The sequence below is a fragment of the Stegodyphus dumicola genome, chromosome 9 (genome assembly GCF_044657685.1).
Source record: "Stegodyphus dumicola isolate Sdum_Otavi_A_Nest chromosome 9, ASM4465768v1".
Classification (NCBI taxonomy): Eukaryota; Metazoa; Arthropoda; class Arachnida; order Araneae; family Eresidae; genus Stegodyphus; species Stegodyphus dumicola.
Window position 1 is genome coordinate 113,680,604 of NC_140776.1, and position 13,682 is coordinate 113,694,285.

Below are 13,682 nucleotides of genomic sequence, written 5' to 3' on the forward strand. Positions count from 1 at the left end.
ACGCAATACCAAAATAACAAGTCAAAAAATTGCATAAACTCGGTGTCCATGTACACTTTGATCTATTTTCACTTAAAAAAAAATCACAGAATTGCAGAAACTCGGCATTGCGCTTTCCCTTCGCATTGTCCATGTACACATTGATCTATTTTTCACTTCACACTAAAAAAAATTCAGTAAGCTAAAACGAAGTTAAAACTATCATGGTAACCAGAAATGGAGTTTAATCACCAAAATTGAACAAAATTTGTCTCCAGTCGAAGGGGCACTCAACTCTACACTAGAGACTTCTTTTTATATTTATCCCATAATTTAAAAAAAGGATCATGCTGTGACTTCTACAAGCGGAAATGTAAACTTTTGATAAACTAAATAAATGCCTATCAATGAAATAATACTAAATAAAAGATGAAAACTAGAAATTTATTTTTTCACCATCAATGGAATAAAATATTCAAATTTTGGGGATTTTTTTGCACAAAATTACTAAAATTTTAATTTGGTAACTCATTTTCTTCTTGGCATTTCTGCAATTAATAATATCTTAACCACAAAAAAACTTATTCTGATCATTATTTTAAAATTTTGCAATTCTAAAAATATTGGTAAAAATGTATTTACAGGTGCCCCATGGGATTTTTGGCAGTTTGACACCGAGTTTGTGCATTTATTTGACTTGTTATTTTGGCTTAAAAATCGGCGCTATACAAAGCTAAAATAACAAGTCAAAGAATTGCACAAACTCGGTATTCATGTACACATCGATGTATTTTCACTTTAAAAAAAAAAAAAAAACTGAAAATTGCACATACTTGGCATTGCACACTTCCTTGACTTTGTTCATGTACACATCGATCTATTTTCACTTAAAAAGTTAAAGGAGCAGCCAACAAAAAATATATAATCTCAACAAACTACATTTTAAATCAAACAATGAAATAACGTTAAAAAAGGAAATTCATTTTAGCACTACACAAAGGAAATATCTACTTACCTTATTTAGAAATTTCTTCAGGCAAACAAAATTCCTTAACAGCATCCAGAAATTTCCTAAAATTATCTGTATACTGATGTTACCACATAAATTCACAAAACTAAGAATAAAAAATATCCTCCGATGTTCAACCATGTGCTTTTCCTTCATACAAACAGGACACTTATAATGGCTACTAAGTAAACCTTTATTTACATGCCAGTCAATTAATGCTTTTTTCCCTTTCCAAATTGTACAGAAATTTTAAATAAATCTTACATTCAGCCATTTTGCCGTGTAAACTACAAAATACCATACTTCCTAACCAACCAACAAACAAGCCTTTACAAATCTTTTCCCATCATTCAAATTCATCGCACTCACACAACCAATTACGCCATAATAGGATTTCTGTAACATTCAACTACTCAGGTTACCATAAATGCAACTTAGGATAATCGAAGGGGCACCCTAAAATATACTCTAACCAAAATATTTTTTCACATTTAATGTAATAACTAGGTTTATAATATGAGTGCTGTTTAATAACTGTTCTTTAATGCAAAAAAAGTTTTTTTTTTTTTTTTTTTTTTTTTTTTTTTAAACATTGACTTACTTTTTTATTTAAGTATAGTTTGCCTTTTTTGGAAAATTATTGCATTTCTTTACAAAGTTTAATCAATTTAACCAGTATGAATGCTTTGTAGAAAAAATATAAATATGCTGTAAAAAAACATGTGAAAGTATGTTAAATACATGTATTGTATATTTTCAGAACCCAGTCAGAACTGTGGCAAAGGCCAGCAGCATTTTTCTTGAAATATACTTCTCTCAGTAGTCTTTGTATATATGTGTGTATTAAAAACAGTTATTCAGATATGTGTAATTTTCATAATAAAAATTTACTGTCATGCAAAATTGCAAATATATAGAAATACTTTTTCAGGGAAATATTGCATATTTTAATTATTTGCATATGAATTTTTAGTAACTTAGAAATACTGTTACAAGAGCTATGTAGGTTCTGATATGTTTTCAAAAACTAATTGTTCCAAATAGTTAGTAACCTTTTTTAAACTGCAAAGCTATATATAGAAAGAGTTATATTTTTGAATATATATGCACAGTTTCATGTGTGCATAAAAATTACTAGTAATAATTCGACCTTCTCAAACGCAACCCGTGCTGGCATCCTGCAAAGACACGTAGACTCGTCCAAAAGGGCCTTTATTACTTGCTGTGTCATGAAAATCTTTTCTCCGGAAAGATATATGCTGGAGGGAAAGAAAGTCCCCATCCTTCCACCCTATTTTGAGAATAATTTGGTCGGAATGACACATGCATGTTTGCACTTACGGTCGCAGATGACGCGGTCGAAATATTGTAAGGCCATTCTTCTAAAGAATCTTTCAAGTGGTTTTAATCTCATGTTATATTTTAATGGCATATTTTATATATTCTAGTACTATGCATACATATGGAAAAAACTATTTTCAGTCCTCCAGAAATAAACATATTGGTATTTTTCATATTTGTGTATTTTATATATAACTATTTATTACCATATCATGGAATATTTAATTCAAGTGTTTATATGAGGGAAAGCCATTAAGTAAGCCACAAATTGGCCTGATATATTTGAAAAAAGCCTTGTTAGTACTTTCATACATGTTAATAGATGGCAGAACTGCCGTGAGATCAGGACAGTTCACCCATTGAAACAGTTCTTGTTTATTACTCACTGCTCACTAACAATGACCTTGATAAAAAGATCCAGAATAATGGGTGAATTAAGAGCGGTTAGCGAGCCTGAAGCAAAGAGCAGAAACAATCAAACAAGCAGTGGAATCGAGAATGGATAGTAAGGTTAGAATGAAGAGTCAAACAAGGAGCAAGATCATGAGAATTGACTCAATCAAATATAATTCACTATTCTGTTCCAGTAAACTCACTTTTTACATGGGAGGATTAAACATTTACTTCCTTCTTTATTAGACACCAGCCTTCGTCTGGCTTTTAAATGTACCGGAAAAAGGCCTGAAAGGGACACCAAACATTAAATTTAAAAACTGGATAGAATATTACTCTGCAGAACAACTTTATCAAAAAAAAATCAATAAAAATGTATTATATATATAAAAAAATGACAATGAAATATGCCAATCTCTTAAAAACAGTGACATAAGATATACGATGAAAAATTGTTGCCAAACCAATATTTCTAAAAGAATGAAACAATTCAAAATGATGCGATTTCATCAAAAATCTATCAACAACAATAAGAAAGGAAAATTGTTGCCAAAATCACATTTTTAAAGATGAGAAAAGTGTACTTGGAAGCTTCATTTAAAAATTTTTTTAAAAAAACAAAATATTACAATTTTTCCAAAATTCTTTTTGTAAAAGCAGTTGCAAGGATGAAAGTTTAATGTGTCCAAAAAATCAAAGAAAAATAAACTTTTTTAGAAAAAATCCCGTTGGAAAGGTGTTAAGCTCACTTTGTTAAATAAATTCGTCTTTAATCAATTTATTGAAACACGAAAGTTATATTAAGTTCATAAAATAGCTAAGTGCCTGTTTCATGATGATGTGAAAATGGAGTGTGTAGAGTAAAATCTCGCTTTCCTATAGCCCAGTATGTCTCAAAATGATGCGATTTCGTCACAAAACATAAAATAAAAAAAAAATTCGAATTTAGAAAAAATCGCTTCGAGATGCACTTGACTCTTGTCTAGATGCACATATGTACCAAATTTCGTAGCCGTGAATCTATTAGCTTACGCATAATGCGAACAAAAGACACACAAAGACTTTCTTTTATTATATGTAGAGATTTTCAAGAGAAAAAAATTACAATGAAATAAGCTATATCACTTAATACAAATATTAATTATCCTAATAAGAAAATTAACCAACTTTCCATTGAAGAAAAAAAAATCATGCAAAACTTTTCAATATCTTACAAACAGTGAAATAAGCAAAAAATAACATGAAAGAAACTCAAAAAACAAAAAATTCCGCACAGAATTTTACTCTGCAGAACAATTTTATCCAAAAAAAAAAAAAAAAAAAAGGTCAATGAAAATGTATTAATACATTAATATATTAATAAATCAATAAAAATGTATAAAAAATGACAATGAAATATGCCAATCTTTTAAAAACAGTGACATAAGAAATACGATGAAAAATTGTTGCCAAACCCATATTTCTAAAGGAATGAAACTATTCAAAATGATGCGATTTCATCAAAAATCTATCAACAACAATAAGAAAGGAAAATTGTTGCCAAAATCACATTTTTAGAGATGTGAGAAGTGTACTCAGAAGCTTCATTTATTTATTTATTTATTTTTTTTAAATACAAAATATCATTTTTCCAAAATTTTTTTGTAAAAGCAGTCGCAAGGATGAAAGTTTATTGTGTCCAAAAATCAAAGCAAAATAAACTGTACATTTTTAAAAATACACTTTTTTAGAAAAAATCCCGTCGAAAAGGTGTTAAGCTCACTTTGTTAAATAAATTCGTATTTAATTGATTTATTGAAACACGAAATTTATTTTAAGTTCATAAAATAGCTAAGTGCCTATGTTTCATGATGATGAGAAAATGAAGTGTGTAGAGTAAAATCTCGCTTTCCTATAGCCCAGTATGTCTCAAAATGACATGATTTCATTTTGAGACTGGGAGACATAAAATAAAAAAAATTCAAATTTGAAAAAATCACTTCGAGGTGTACAGCCTCTTGTCTAGATGCACCTATGTACCAAATTTCGTAGCTGTGGGTCTATTAGCTTATGCACAAACGCGAACGAAAGACACACACACACAGACAGGACTCTTTCTTTTATTATACGAAATTATTAAGCTTTCAGCTCTATTATCTGAAATCCCAGTAAATTCAGTCAGTAAAGTGAACACTTCTAAAATGGATGCCCCCCTAGACAAAACAAAGATCTTTATTTTATCAGTTACCAAGTATCACCTAATTCATGATATTTATTTTATCAGTTGCTAAGTACCAATTGCACATGTGTTGCTCAGTCTGAAAATGTCGATGAAACACAATGACTGTACAAGAGAGGACTAGGGTGTTGTTTTCTATTTGTGGGCAGGGGGAATTTCATAAAGGAATGTTTCCACTTTGTGGAAATATAAGTGGGTCAAGAAGTTTTCTTGAGGCTTTTCCTGCAATGAAAACCGAAGTGGACATCCTGTTCAAATTGAGAGATTGAACAGTGCAAAAGGTGGAGGAATTGATTTGAGAAATGTCCTGTACACTTACAACAGTAAGAGTAGAAGGACCTGTTTGGTTGACTAAAAAATCATCTTAAAGGGAAGTGCTTTGCAGATGATGATGTTGAAGCTGAAGACCTAATGTGGCCGAGACAACAACCTAAATAATAGTATACAGCTAATATTGGAGCATATAAAAATGTTGGAACAGGGGTATAATAATTATAAAGATTGTATTAAGAAATAAAATTAATTTTCAGGTGAATATCTTATTAGGTTTTTTTGTAATTGCCTTTTACTTAGACTTTTCTTCATATAATTAACGGGTAAAATAATCTAATTTTATAAATTTAGTTGGGAAATAAAAAGATACACTGTACACTGTTTTGTATTTTTATTAATTAAAGGTAGTTTATTACTAAAATTTTATGTGTAACAATTTTTTAGGGTATATAAACATAAAAAAATGTATACAGTATATTCATAAAAGGTTTTGGCTTTTTCATAGCTTTGCTGTAGATATGCACACTCAAATACAAAAATGTTTTAAATGACACAAATATTCATGTTATTGTAATTTTAAGTATAAAAATCACTTTTGCAAAAAGTACAAAATTTAACTGTTTATACGGTCCTCTGACCCATATATCCTCCATATAAGTTTAGGCTTATTCTGAAAAATAAAACAAAAACCTTGACCCCCCATATAACTATGATTAATTGAGGCTTTTCACTCTGAAGTTTGAGATTTTTTTAAAAATTTTAGTACCAGAAAGTCAAGCTTATGGCTTTCCTTAAGGAATCAATTAAAAAATAAACTTTAAGGTGATTTTCCCATTTTATAGCATTTGGTAATATATTTGTTTCAAAATAATAGTGTTAATTAAATTTCATTATTTATAATTTAATAACTTTAAATTTGCTTTTTACGAATGTTTGTTAAATTTGCTAATGCAGTCAAAAGTTGTTAATTCGGACCTCAAAGCTACAAACTCTCTGTGCATGTGTCGTGTTGATGCATGCGCATAGGTGTTTATGCATGCGCGTAAGACCTTTACGGCTGCGCATATGCGTGTGTGCATAATACGTTTACGCATGCGCGTTTAATGTATAACGGACGGTATAAGCTAAAATTATATAATTATCTATTTCAGTTAATGTTGCAGATTGCGTTGTTCCTTAATCTTCTAATTGGATCCGGCTTATTATTTTTTGGACACTGTAAGAGCAATTTTATAAAAGTAAGCTTGAACTTTCGATTATGTCAAACAGAATTTCCGATGCTGGAGCTCCCAAAGGATTTACAAAGCGAAAGTATGTTTCGATATCCATCAAACAAAAAGTGGAATTGCTGAAAAAAATGGATAAAGGCATATCCTTTGTTTCTCTAACCATTTTGAAATCCGTTTACAATTTCACGCTGCTCTGGGGAGGACGTAGTGGCGCGCAATGAATTGCAAGTTGATCTGTCAGCCCTATCCTTATCTTCAGGGAAGATGTTTTTACTTTATTTGGCTTATAATTCCTTACTAAATGTAGTATTTCATCTCAATGTACTCCGTTTTTGATATGATTTAAATCAAATTCCTCGTCATTATAATTCACTTTCGATAGTGAAGAAAGTGACATAGAGGTTATTGAAAACGAAAAAATTTCGATTGACAAATTAGTCGGTATTCTGGACACAGCAATTATAGGACTTGAACAGCGGAACTTTGTAACTGAACAAGAAATTATGTCTGTTTATAGAATTAAAGAGAAAGTATTATCATATAAAATGAAGCAACTTAAACAACTTACATTGAAAGAAATGTTTAATAAAGTAAACAAATAAATATTAAGCTTTTTTTTTTTTTTTTTCTTCTAAATTTTGATACCCTTTAGATCATAATTGTTCTTTATTTCACAAATGACGGTTTCATATTTTTAATTTAATAATTTCTGCATGCCATCTTACCAGATTTAAACTGATGATCTATAATCCAGAATTGCCGAAGTCCTGACGAGTCCGGATTAACGACTTTTGACTGTATATGTTACATTCTTAAATTTGTAATTTTATTCCCACCTAAACAGTAACAACCGGTTGGTGATGCTGACTGTCATGTCATACCAATAGGCCCAGTTTTAATTAAAAGGTAAAAGTGTGGAATTTTTTTAATGTATAATGTCTGTTTTATATAGGGAACTTAAAATACATGACAAGCTCAAAGTCCTCTAGAGTAGTTTGGGGTTGATCCCCAAACCCATTCCTTGTGATGCTCTCCTTTAAAATTGGGGTAGAAGTGGGTAAAGTTGTATTGTCATCTACATGGTGCTGAAGATTCATGCCTTCAATACATGCAGTCATGCACTCTTTGCAATGGTAAAATTCATGAACTTGTTCTGATTAGGCCAGACGAGTGAGATAGCAACAACTATGTAATTTTATAACATCTGATATGCTGAAATTATTTTCACAATAGTAAATATTCAAATTCTAAAACTGTTAATAATATTCATATGCAGATGTATTTCTTAAGAACCATAATCCAAGTTATAAAAAATTCATTGAAGTAGAAATATTTTTCATTTTTAATGCATGCTAATGTGTAAGTTGGCCATGTGCCAATTTTTGAAGCTTGCTGCTATTTCCTAGAATGTAAATTTATAAGATCAACTTCTTGAAAGTTTGTGATGATCAAAACTTCTGCTAGTGCTTACTACTTAATCTTAACATCAGAAACCTTTTTTTCCTGAACGAATATTTTATTTTCAGTTGCATACAAATTTTAATATTTTGTTCTTCAATTTATATATTGCAAATTTTCAGGAAGCATTATCTTAAGCTTTAAAATTGATTATATTGGTCAGTTTTTATCATACATCTTATGTTTTAGAATGAATATAATTATATAGACCCCAGAAATACATAAAAAATTAGATACTGTAATTTTTAGAAAATCAGTTTCTTAAATTAAAAAATGGCAAAACATGAATATATATCTCTTTTAAAAATATTTGTGTAACTAGAAATATATGTCCGTGACTAAAAGTTATGAAAATAAAGTATGTACGATTACTTTTATGATGCAATGATGTGCATCTCTTCCAAGTATTAGCTTCTTGTGTGGCCAGCCACCTAAAATCATAATTATAAAATAGAAAAATATTATGATTTTCACGAGTTCAGTTTAGTGAGATTTCACTAGTCCAGCTAGTAATAATAATAGAGATGAAGAACTGGCTTTATTGTTTTTAAATTGTTTACTTTCTAAACAATAAAAGACATTAAATTTCAAAGAAATGTTAAATAGCTTACATCTTGCAAAATGCAACACACGGGCACATGGAAGATTAAAATATATTTTATTTCAGAGAGTGGCAACACATTTCTATTAAATCGCTAACATTTCTGATGAAATTAGTAACATAAATATCTTACATTTTGCAGAGTGGCAGCACATTGCTTTTAAATTGTCAAATTTATTAGTCAAAATTTCATTAAGTTTGTACAAAATGTAACTATATTGTACAGAGAATTATTAATAAACGAAAAAAAGATAGAAATTCAGGTTTTGAGATGAACATGTTCGGATGGACTATAATGTGTGTTGGCAGTTTGGTGGCTCTAGGTGGTACCATATCTATCATGTACATAGGTATGAGTACCATATCTATCATTATTTAATGATAGGTATGAGTACCATATCTATCATTATTTAATGATAGGTATGGTACTCATACCTTAATCCAGGAATTTTTGCCACTATATTTGATTAAGAAGGCTTTAGTTTATATTTTTCATGGATTTAATGAATAGTGAAGTGAAAGTTCTCTGATGGATAAATTGTTTTAGCAATTATTGATTCAGCTGTTTTTGTTTTAAGTTTCATGAATCTATATTACAGTACCCATTAAGGGCTGTTCCCACTAGGGTTTATCTGAGCTAACAAACACAACTAACGTAATCGACCCATCTCCAAAACCAGTTTTCCCCCATAGCGCAGCAAGTTGAAAAATCTGAACTGCAGGCACAGCGGAGCTAGTCGACACATGAACCGACTCCGTTAGCTCAGATAAAGCTCAGTGGGAATGGCACTTTAGAGGGATATCAGTGATACTACTGTCATAGTTATCTTTAAATTAAATGGATCCACTGGCAAAATTACCTACTGTAAGATTAGAGTTGCTCGCTCTCTCATACGCTACAGAATTTTTAAGCTATAACCTATTTAACTTTTTGGCATGAGCAGAAACTACAATTTTGTCTTAAAGTCACCCTTTCATTTTAATGAAATGCTTATTCTAACAAATTCTTTCTTTGTGAAGGAGCAGGAGAGTTTTCTTCCATTTCTGGTGAATCCTTGTTCAGTAAAGAAGAATCCATTCAGGAAAGAAGCCGAACCAAACTCTTGATACCTTCTCCAGAGTTGCCAACTCTCCTGATTTAGGCGGGAGACTTCCGATTTTCGACCGCTGTCCTGCCAGCCCGATTTACAATATATTCTTAAAATTTCTCACGATTTTTATGGAACTTGGCTTAATACTTTGTTATATGAAAAAAAAAAAAAAAAAAAAAGTAATTTTGGACATCTGAAAGCAATTGAATTTTCTCTAGATTATGTCTAAAACAAAACCTTGCGAATCAGATAACTTCTGCTTTGTGAGTGAGAGCATATATGTAACCAGAAATGTCGTTCTCCAGTTCTTCAATGGGCATCATGCTCCACTATGTGTCATCTGGCATGTATTAGCCAATGAGCACAAAGCAAGCTCAAGGCAGTTATTTGTATGTTCTTGAGTTATTTCGTTCGTCTTGTCCTGAGTTGTGCGAGTACACGTGCCTTCGGGAAATAGTTTTAGAAATTATCATCTTTTGTTATGTTTGCGAAAAAGGTGAAATACTCGTGTACGTTTCAAATATCGTACACAGTTGACTTTCTTTCCATTATTTCCTCAAGGAAATGTAATAAATTTGCGATGTGTACCGCCTGTCGTTGCGGTTTTTCGATTTTGCATGGTGGAAGGGCAGATGTTCTCAAACATGTGTGTACACAAAAACACAAGGACAACATAAGTTGTTTTGAAAAAACGAAAAATTAAATTTTTCTTCGGAAACAAAGGACCAAAAAGTTATTAACCCTTTCGCGACGAGTTTTTTTTTTTTTTTTTACAACAGAACAATTTTGATAACATAAACTATGAGTAGGGCACTCTAGAATGCTAAAAATGAAGATGTTATATTTTTAGAAAAATTTTGAACACTGATTTAGGACCGGGACATATATGTTCCATCAGTCCTGACCACTGGGACATACGTGTCCCAGTAGTCTTCAATGAGTAATTTTGTAAAGAAAACCAATGATTTTCTAGTCATAAAATTTAATTACGAATGGTATGGTTTGAAGCAATCAATGCACAAGGCGACATTACACATCGTGCACATTATTTTAGTGCACGATTCCTTCTTTTGTTGTGCACATTTACGGCACCACCGTCGTGTTTTTGTTGTTACTGGCAGATGGTCACCAACATTGAGTGAGCTTCGTGATGTTTTGGATGGGCGTCCAGTTCCTCTGGTATCATCATCGATATCCATTTCACACTCGTCTGAATCGGATGAGTACTGCAAATTGTGTGTTGGATCTTGAAAATCGGGATCATCTATTTCATCATCCAAATCAATATCTTCGTCATTTGACTCTTCTAAAATTTTTTTGATTTTTTCATTAGTAAGTCCCCGGCGTCGAGTCATTTTAGATTGAATTAATATGTGCCTAAATTAAAAATAATAAGCAACTATTTCAAAAGTAACCGAAAAATATAATATCTAGAGAAATGATCACATAGGACTGTTGGACAATGTGTTCCCACTATCCAAGACGAGAGGGACACATATGTCCCGATAATAAAAACGGAAGTAAAACTTTGCCACTTACCAGTTTATTAGCGGTAATCCGCTTCGTGAGTAACTTATCTGGCCTTAGATTTATGGATAAATCAAAATTTAATTGAAAATAGGTGGTATTTTTCAAAACTAAACTATTTATATTTGTAGAGTATGGAATGAGCTGCTACAATACTTCAAAAATGCGGGAATTGCATTATGTACGGTAGTGCCATCTATGTTCTGTGAATGAAAATACCTTCAAAAATATTGGCAGGACTGGTAGGAAAGTCTCCCATTAGACAGAGAAGCATTTCTATCCCAAGAGTATTTTTTAAAATTTGCTTGGGGCGTATGTGTCCCGTTAGGCGCGAAAGGGTTAATGCAGAATGTCTGTTCTCTGCCTTTTTACTGGAGCACAACCTGCCACTGTGCCACAGCTGAAAAAAGGGCAGCTTCTTTACCAATAAATGTAGTTGAACACATTGTTGATATTTATTATTATCTCGGAAGGAGTTCTAAAAGGAAGGAAAAATTGAAACAGTTCCAACAGCTGCAATCCTAGCTGATTTTATAACTTCATCCAAATTAGAAAACTTGGATGAAGTTATAAAATCAGCTAGGATTGACACCCAGTGGAGTTTAATTGGAAAACTGAAAGATGCTGATGGAACCAGGCTTACGTGGCAATTGCTATGAACAAAATTGTGAAGTTTCTTTCTTAAAGAAAGCAAAATCTGCCACTGTTTATAACATTTGTTTGAAAACCGATTAAAGTGTTTTTTTTTTTAAATGATGCAAGTAATAAAATTGTTTTTTATGTGTAAGGCATTTTTGTGTTGCTTGCATTTAAGAATTAGTTACTATTTAAAGTTAATTCATTATTAAAAACTATATTTTCATCATTTAAAAAGTCTTTTTAACATTGTGAAAAATCTCCCGATTTCTTAAAATAATCTCCTGATTTTTGAGTGTCAAAAGTTGGCAAGTATGCTTCTCCAAAGGAAATAATGCAAAATAATAATAATAATGCCAAGTGGGTATGGCTTTAATGGAAGAGTATCACAAAATATCCATTGGTGATAATTCTTTAGAGAAGTAACGATGGAAACTTACATAGTTGTAAAAAAATGCAAGTTATAAATCAGTATTAATTTTAATAAAAGCCATTGATTATTACTATTAGATGGACATATCTTGATACACAAGTCTAACAGCTCTGGTGATATTATAAAACTATTATTATATTAAACTAAAACCCATAGAAATTCACTTTTGAATAACTTGACATTTGGTAAAATTTGACATCTAAATAAATACACTGCTAGCCATTAAAATTGCAACAAAAGGAACAAATCATCTGATGAATGTCAAAATCACATGAAAGGAAGAAGAGATTGGGATATGCAAATGATTAGTATTTCGGTGCATTTAGGCAACGCAGGAGGAAGAAACAGCATCTGAAGCACTGCATAAAAGAAAGATGAGTATGAATTGGCAGAGACATTAAATCCTTTATCATTAATTCCGGATTGGGCTATGTCCTCAGATGCAGAATACAGTTAATTAAAGTCCAGGGAAAAATTATATTTCCTTAGGAAGTCTAATCAAAGTATGCAAATATCTGTAATATTTTGTAATATTTCTAAACATGATGTTAACCCCTTCATGCCGACTGTCACGTATATGTGCCAGCAACAAACACACTTACCTACCGGCCGACACGCAGGCGTGCCAGAGGATTGTTCCGTTCTCTACCGACTGTCACGTATTTGTGCCGGTACTTTGGAAAGTTTTTCAAACTATAATTTCTGCCACAAGATGGCACTGTATGTCCATATGGTTTCAGATACATGTACATTAGACCTTCTACTCGAAATGAGAGAAGCATGACTGACATACACGTGTTTTTGATTATATAAACAAACGGGGAAATAAATGTTTCCGAATGGCGTGATTTATGACGTCTCTTTAAATCGCACTTTATTCGCACGTGGTAGTTGTTTATTGTAAGTAGAGAAGTTTTATTTGCTCTAAAGCGTTGGGTATTTCGGTTTGCAGTTCAGTTTTTAGAAAATAATTAGATCTTGTTAGATGTGAATTCTTTGTTTTTACCGTTGCAATGTCGAAGTGTCGAAAATGTTTAACAGAGCATGAAATAGCAGAAATGATGCAAAATATTTCAGATATTGATTCTGAAAGATTAACTGAAAGACATTTTCCAAAACTTTGTTCAGAAGAGACTGATAAGAAAATGAGACAACGATGCTTCGTTTGTTCACATTCCCGGAAAAATCCTCCAAAACGGCAAATGAGTTATTACGAGTGCAAGGAATGTAACGTAGGACTGTGTGTAGATCCCTGTTTTAAAATTTTTCATACGAAAAGAGAATTTTAAGTAATATATTTAGTTTTCAGATGTATAATGTTAAAATTCATAAAATGGTGAGTAATTAAAATAAAATGTGTAAAATATGCATTTAAACAAGAAATAAGGTAATCAAAGTATACATATAAAAATATCTATAAAGCATAAGCCGTTTAAATACTCTATAGAGCATTATTAAACAATGCGTTGATACTTCGGAAATTTCATGGATTTA